This window comes from Bos grunniens, chromosome 18, assembly GCF_055505025.1.
Source record: "Bos grunniens cultivar Pamir isolate PY7600 chromosome 18, Bosgru_T2T1.0, whole genome shotgun sequence".
NCBI classification, from domain to species: domain Eukaryota; kingdom Metazoa; phylum Chordata; class Mammalia; order Artiodactyla; family Bovidae; genus Bos; species Bos grunniens.
Window position 1 is genome coordinate 15101627 of NC_141182.1, and position 8068 is coordinate 15109694.

Below are 8068 nucleotides of genomic sequence, written 5' to 3' on the forward strand. Positions count from 1 at the left end.
AGAAGAGAGTGGAGGAGTGTGTGGGGGAGGGGGAGAGAGAGAGTGAGAGATGGAGAGAGAGAGAAAGAGCGTAGGCATGAGGGAGAGAAAGAGAGCAAGAAAGAGCTTTGGCTCCTTTTATGTTTTTTTCCTACACCTGGGCTGCCGTGTGCAAATTGGGCTTAGCCAGGAGTGCTATTTGTTCTACCTGAAATCTTCACTCTGGTCCTTGGACCTTCCTTTGACCTTCCTTTGTTCTATTTTCGCGGGCTTTTCCCTTCCTTGTCTTTTAGCCACCACAATTTTGGACTTCTTTTCCCTATTCTACCTACCTAACATTAAACAAGCAGGGTGACAATATACAGCCTTGACGTACTCCTTTTCCTATTTGGAACCAGTCTGTTGTTCCATGTCCAGTTCTAACTGTTGCTTCCTGACCTGCATATAAGTTTCTCAAGAGGCAGGTCAGGTGGTCTGGTATTCCCATCTCTTTCAGAATTTTCCACAGTTTATTGTGATCCACGTAGTCAAAGGCTTTGGCATAGTCAATAAAGCAGAAATAGATGTTTTTCTGGAACTCTCTTGCTTTTTCGATGATCCAGCAGACGTTGAGGGACAGAGAAAGCTTCTGATATAGACATCGGAAGGGGGGGTGGAAAGTGTCCCCCTTGCTAGTGTTAGCAAGGGAGTTATATTTATTACAATAAATCAAAAGAATGTTTCAAGGTTGTAAAGATCTTACTAGACCCACTCCCATAATTTACATTTTAAGATAACAGGATTAGCCAGAAGGTTTTCAGGAAGGAGAAACTGTCCTCAAGCAGGATACATTGTTGTTTTATAATCCTTAGTAGAGAGTTTAAACTGAGTTGTTTGTTGTGTAATCATCAGTTCTGGGCTTAAAGAAAAAACATTTTATGTGACTAAGACTAAGGAATGTAGAGAAAAAAAAGATGTTTATCCTTTCCTCCTCCTTGAGAATTCCAGACCCCTATCTCCTCCGGGACTCCCGGACTTCTTATCAACCTGCCTAGGAATTGACTCTCTCAATGGGAAGCGGGTATTAATGTCAAATAACAATAGGGCAGCAGCATACACTACCTGTTCTGAAGGATTCACTGACAATCCTGAAATAAATCTGTTTAACATGGGCATTTCAAAACTTATTTTAACAAGGACATCAATGTATAGAGTTATCTGACTACAATAGAGATCAACAAAGGCTAGCATGCAGAAATGGGGGAAATTGTTAGAGGGCTATAGGTTAGCTTGTAGAATTACACACTTTGTAAATATTAATTTGTGTCAGCAAGCTTTCCATGTCATTGTACCAATATGCATATGTTCCCTTCATTCTTTCAAATTGCTCCAAGATATTTCATTGAATGAATGGGTATCAGTATTTATTACTATGAAACAAACTATCCTAAAACTTAGTGACCTAAAGAGGTCAGCTGCACAGTTCTGGTCTGATTCAGTCTGATTCAGTCTGATCGATTGCTGATGAGCTTTCTCATGCATCTGTGGTCAGCAGGCAGGTCAGCTGGAGACAAGATGGTCTAGGATGGCCTAGGATTGTTGTTGTTGTTCAGTCACAAAGTCTTGTTCAGCCACAAAGTCTTGTCCAGTCACTAAATCCTGTCCAGTTGCTAAGTCCTCTTTGCAATCCCATGGATTGCAGCACACCTGTCCTTCATTATCTCCCAGAGACTGTTCATTCATATCCTTTGAGTCAGTAATGCTATCTAACCATCTCATCCTCTGCTGTCCCCTTCTCCTTTTGCCTTCAATCTTTGCCAGAATCAGGGTCTTTTCTAATGAGTCAGCTCTTCGCATCAGGTGACCAAAGTATTGGAGCTTCAGCTTCAGCATCAGTCCTTCCAATGAATATCCAGGGATGATTTCCTTTAGGATGGACTGGTTGGATCTCCTTGCTGTCCAAGGGACCCTCAAGAGTCTTCTCCAGCATCACAGTTGGAAAGTGTCAGTTCTTTGGCAGGAAGTGTCAGTTCTTCCTGGTCTAACTCTGACATCCATACATGAGTACTGGAAAAACCATACTTTGATTATCGGACCTGTGTCGGCAAAGTAATGTCACTGCTTTTTAATATGCTGCCTAGGTTTTTCATAGCTTTTCTTCAAAGAGTAAGCGTCTTTTAATTTCATGGCTGCAGTTACCATGAGCAGTGATTTTGGAGCCCAGGAAAATAAAATGTCACTGCTTCCCCTTTTTTCCCTTCTATTTGCCATGAAGTGATGGGACCAGATGCCATGATCTTGGTTTTTTTGAATGTTGAGTCTTAAGCCAGTTTTTTCACTCTCTTCTCACACCAAGAGGCTCTTATTTCCTCTTCTCTTTCTGCCATTAAAGTAGTACCATCTTCATATTTAAAGTTGTTTTTTTTTTTTTTTAACAGTTTATTTATACATTTTTTTGGCAGCAAAACTTTATTAAACAGAAAATCTGCACTATGAACACACTTCACTGCTTCTGTTGAAGAACCCCAAGCCAAATAAAAAGACCAATATTAAAAGCAGCATAACTGGTTACTGCCTTAAAGATACATCAAATGCTACAGTGTAGGAAGACAATCATCCCCATATCAGAAATCACAACTTCTTCCAAATAAAGAATATGACTGACCCATCTGCCATATTGAATTGACATTTATTTCAGGACATGCCATGTCAAAAGAAAACAAAAGAGTCAACCCTTGCCTTTAACAATAATATTGTATTATAAAAGCACTTTACAACTCCATCCCATCTTTGAGTACAAGTTACTGGGGTATGTGGGCTAATGATTATCTGAAAGCATTTCTCTATTCAGACCCATAATCCAAGTGCTCTCTGAATATTATAAGGTGATATAGTAAGTGGGAAGTGGAGGAGGAAGAGGAAAGAGAGGGGAATAAGGTTCTCCCAGTTAAGGGCTTTGTTGCAATGAGGGGATGAGGAAGTATAAAGATATTTTTGCTGTCTTTTCATCCTTATACTGTGTTAAGTAATGCTTACAACATAAATTCAGCAGGCTTTTCCTGAGCTGTAACTCAGAAATTTACTTCCTGCAAACAATGTATTTACAAATATGTTTATTAACTTACACAGCAATCTCACAATAACTAGTAAAGATTAAAATGGTGCACTCCTAGTATATTTGTTTGCAGTGTTTTAAGGGAAATACATATTGCCATTGTGATGCTCTAAAGACTGAATAAAACATTTAAAAATTCAAAGTAGTTAAAAAAGGCAAAGAAATAAATATCAAAGAAAAAAGATTAATTGTAGCTTAAATATAAAACCAACTCACTAATTAACCAAACTATACAGATCTAATAAAAAGCAAAACCATGTTGAGGGAACCAACATAAAAAAAAAAAAATGCTGAAAAATAAGGCATAAATCTGCATAATGTTAAGTTTTATTTTCACTCTCTCTTTTCCCTCTTCTATGTATGCTTGTTCAGATCTGCCTCTAAGGGCTTATGAGAAAACTTCCCATTTTCAATTTGATCTCAAATGTCCTGGGCTAAGTATTTGCTAATCTGCTGAAGAGTCGATAGTTGGTAAGCTTTAGATATCACTGTTTCCACTTGTTACAGTAGTTTTGATCAAGATGCCAAATTTAAATTCTTGCACTGGTTCTTCTTAAAGGAATTTGATTTCTACAGTGACTTGCCTGCATAGCATTTTTTAAAAAAGAAAGAAAGGAAGAAATAAAGAAACTCAAGAGTAATCTATTGCTTAAAAAAGTCTTCTTTTTCAATCAGAACTCTATTTTGACAATTTTAAAATCTTGGGAGAATTAGCTCTTAGAAGAATTAAATATTTAAAACTTGTTCTGAAGCGCTTTTACTTTTCTCAACAATCAAAGTTGTTGATATTTCTCCCAGCAATCTTGATTCCAGTCTGTGATTCATCCAGCCTGGCATTTCACATAATGTACTCTGCATATAAGTTAAATAAACAGAGTGACAATATATAGACTTGACATACTCCTTTCCCAATCTTGAGCCCGTCAGTTGTTCCATTTAAGGTTTTAACTATTGCTTCTTGACTCATATACAGGTTTCTCTGCAGACAAGTAAGGTGGTCTGGTATTCTCATCTCTTTAAGAATTTTCCACAGTTCATTGTGATCCACACAAAGCTTTGGCATAGTCAATGAAGCAGAAAAAGATGTCTTTCTGGAATTCCCTTGCTTCTCTATGATCCAATGAATGTCGGCAATTTGATCTCTGGTTCCTCTGCTTTTTCTAAATCCAGCTTGTACATCTGAAAGTTCTTGGTTCATGTACTGCTGAAGCCTAACTTGAAGGATTTTGAGCATTAACTTGCTAGCATGTGAAATGAGTGCAACTGTGCAGTAGTTTGAATATTCTTTGGCATTGCCCTTCTTTGATTGGAATGAAAACTGACCTTTTCTAGTCCTGTGGCCACTGCTGTTTTCCAAATCTTCTGACATATTGAGTGCAGCACTTTCACAGCATCATCTTTTAGGATTTTCAATAGTTCAGCTGGAATTCCATTACCTCTACTAGCTTTGCTTGTAGTAATGCTTCCTAAGGCCCATTTGACTTCACACTCCAGGATGTCTGGTTTTAGGTGAGTGATCACACCATCATGGTTATCCAGTTGATTAAGACTTTTTTGTATAGGATGGCATCATCAACTCGATGGACATGAATTTGAGTGAACTCCGGGAGTTGGTGATGGACAGTGAGGCCTGGCGTGCTGTGATTCTTGGGGTTGCAAAGAGTCAGACACAACTGAACAACTGAACTGAACTGAGTATTAATTGCTCAGTCATATCTGACTCTCTGCAACCCCATGGATTGCAGCCTGCTGGGCTCCTCTGCCCATGGAATTCTCCAGGTAAGAATACTGGAGTGAGTAGCATTTCCTTCAGGGATCAAACCCACATCTCCTGAATTGCAGGCAGATTCTTTACCATCTGAGCCACCAAGTAAGTCCCTTTTTTGTATAGTTCTGTGTATTCTTGCTCTTTTTAATCTCTTCTGCTTCTGTTAGGTCCTTGCATTTTCTATCCTTTATTGCGCTCATCTTTGCATGAAATGGTCCCTTGATTTCTCCAATTTTCTTGAGGGGATCGCTTCCCATTTTATTATACTCCTCTATTTCTTTGCATTGTTCACTAAGGCTTTCTTATCTCTCCTTGCTACTCTCTGGAACCCTGCATTCAGTTGGGTAAATCTTTTCCTTTCTCCCTTGCCTTTCAGTTCTCTTCTTTTTCTCAGCTATTTGTAAAGGCTCCTCAGACCACCCCTTTGCCTTCTTACATTTTTCTTTGGGGTTGTTTTGGTCACTGCCTCCTGTAAAATATTACACATCTCTGTTCACAGTTCTTCAGACATTCTGTCTACCAGATCTAATCCCTTGAATCTATTTGCTATCTCCACTGCATAACCATAAGGGATTTGATTTAGGTCTTACCTGAATTGCCTGTGGTTTTCCCTGCTTTCTTCAATTTAAGCCTGAATTTTGCAATAGGGAGCTCATGATCTGAGCCACAGTCAGCTCTAGGCTTTGTTTTTGCTGACTGTATACAGCTTCTCCATTTTCAGCTGAAAGAATATAATCAATCTGATTTCGGTATTGACCATCTGGTGATGTCCATTTGCCTTTTCATTCTATTCATAGGGTTCTTGAGGCAAGAATACTGGAGGGGGTCATGATTTTGTTCTCCAATGGACCACGTTGTCAGAACCCTCCACTATGACCTGTCCATCTTGGGTGGCCCTGTATGGCATGGCTTCACTGAGTTCCGCAAGTCCCTTCACCATGAGAAGGCTGTGATCCATGAAGGAGGATATGGTTCAGAATAGAATGCAAATCTCAAGTCCTATTAAGGTGCCTTTATCTTTCCACCCAGTGTTCTCTCTGTATAGGCTCACCCTGAGTTTCTCCAGGCCTCTGTTCAATTGTCATCCCTCCCCAGAGGCCTTCCTTGCGTCACCCAGGTCATGGAACAGCCCTGGCCCTGTCCAGCCCCTCTTCCCTGCTATACTCGTGCTTAGCACCACTTGACACTGTATTCTGGATGTGTGTGTATGTCTCCTCTTAGAAACCAAGTCCTAAGGGGGCAGAGGCCTGTCTTGTTAGATGTATTCCCAGTGTCTGATCTGGACAGCACTAGATCTATTTTCTGGTTAATGTAAACATAACCTCAGCTGGAGATAAGATTCAAATTCCAGCCCAGTGGAAATGTGATGTGGGTGCCAAGTGGTTTCTCGCCTTCCCTAGTAGGAATTCACGGCTGCCTCCCTCAGGACAGTGCTGGGCGGGAAGGGTCTCTGCTTCTGAATAAGGGATTACCTCTGCGTTTCCAGGGCTGACAGCTGCAGGACAGGGTTTTCTTGGGCAATCACTAGTGACCACTCACAGGAGTACCTTGTATGATGGCTCAGGAGTCAGACCTGGTTCCACTCTTGATTTAGCCACTCATACATTGTGTGAACACAGACCATCACAGCATCTCTGTGAGTCATCAGAAAATTGGGAGGTTGAAAGCCCTATGGACTTTGGCTGTAATAACTACTATGTCACCCTCTCGTAAGATATGTAGAAACTAAGAAATTAATCAGCAGGGTGAGACTATCTTAAATGAGACAGAGGAAAAAAATGGAAGTGAAAAGAGTAACTTTCCTTTGATTCCTTTCATCATGTTTCATCTTTTGTACAAGTAATCTATGTTCAGTTTTGATTAGAAAATAGCAAGGTTTGGCCTCTTCTCAGAAGTAGACTCTGAGGTCCACACAATGTTTTAGTTTCAGCTGCAGTCTGAAACCACTTGGGAAGCTTTTTTTAAAAAAAACAAAAAAGATTTATATTTCATTGGTGTGGAAAGTGGCCTGGGTTTTTTACATCTATTATTATTTTTTTAATGTCTTCAAGTGACTGAAGTGCAGCTAGATAAGATCCACTCCTTTTGTCACTGTTCATCCCTAGTACTGTTTCTTATATTCACAGAGTATTTAACCAAAGTAATTTCCCAAGTACCAGCATGGCCTAAAGTGGCATTTTCTAAATTTCCAGAAGCTCAGAGTATGTATTGCTTGGATCCTCCTTTGGAGATTAAGTTTCCTTTACCCTGAATTAAGGCTTTGTGTACATTGCAAATAGGGTGAAATCACCGAATTACCAGTATTAAACATTCTGCATTGACCATGTGAAGAGTGGGTGTTCTCTTTCGGTGATTTACTCTGAAAGGGTCTACAGAATGGCAGCCCAGCTGAGGGGAAATATCCATCTCCCAAATCTTCAGAGAACCTTTAATTCTCTAGTTATCTCTCACTATCTCAGAACTTTTTCCAAACGTCAAAGATACAAGGGCAGAAAAGATCAGTAAATTTTATTCCACGCTTTGATACAGATATTTTTATACCCAGTAATAATGATAGCCAACAATCGAGGACTTAAAGTCAGACACTGTTCTCAGAACTTTACAGGAGCTTGATGTATTAATACATAGGGTCATGCCACCTCTGTGGTACAAGTGTCCCAGTTTACACATGAAGAAACTGAGGCCACAGAGGTTAAGTTCAGCGCCTAGAACAAAAGCTAGCTAAGTGGTACTGGGTCTTGACTCCAAGCCACCTGACTCCAGACAAAGCCTCTGCTCTTAGCCACTGTGACTCAGTGCCACCTACAGGAACCACAGTGGGGACTGAATTAATAGGTCAAGGGTAAAAATACTGAATGAGCACAGTTACAGTGTGTCCTTAAAAGCCGGAAGAGGAAGTTCAGTGGAGCAGTGCTGTTGCACACATGGATGTTAAGTGACTTATCTGTATGATGTACATATGTCCTGGGAGATGTTCAAGATGTTTGCTTTCATGTATGAAAGAACACCAGTAACGGACCATTAGCTTTCTTCACAGGAGGGTAGCTCTTCACCCATTTCAAGGCGGCTACCTGGAGTGGCATAGTACAGCTGGGGAAGAGGTGACTGATGCAGGAAATGAAACGCACCTGGCACCCACTCACTGGTTAACTTAACAACAATGTACATTAAACTGCAAACGCACTCTGCTAGTTCCTTTTATGAATCAAAATAGCCAATGGGAATTT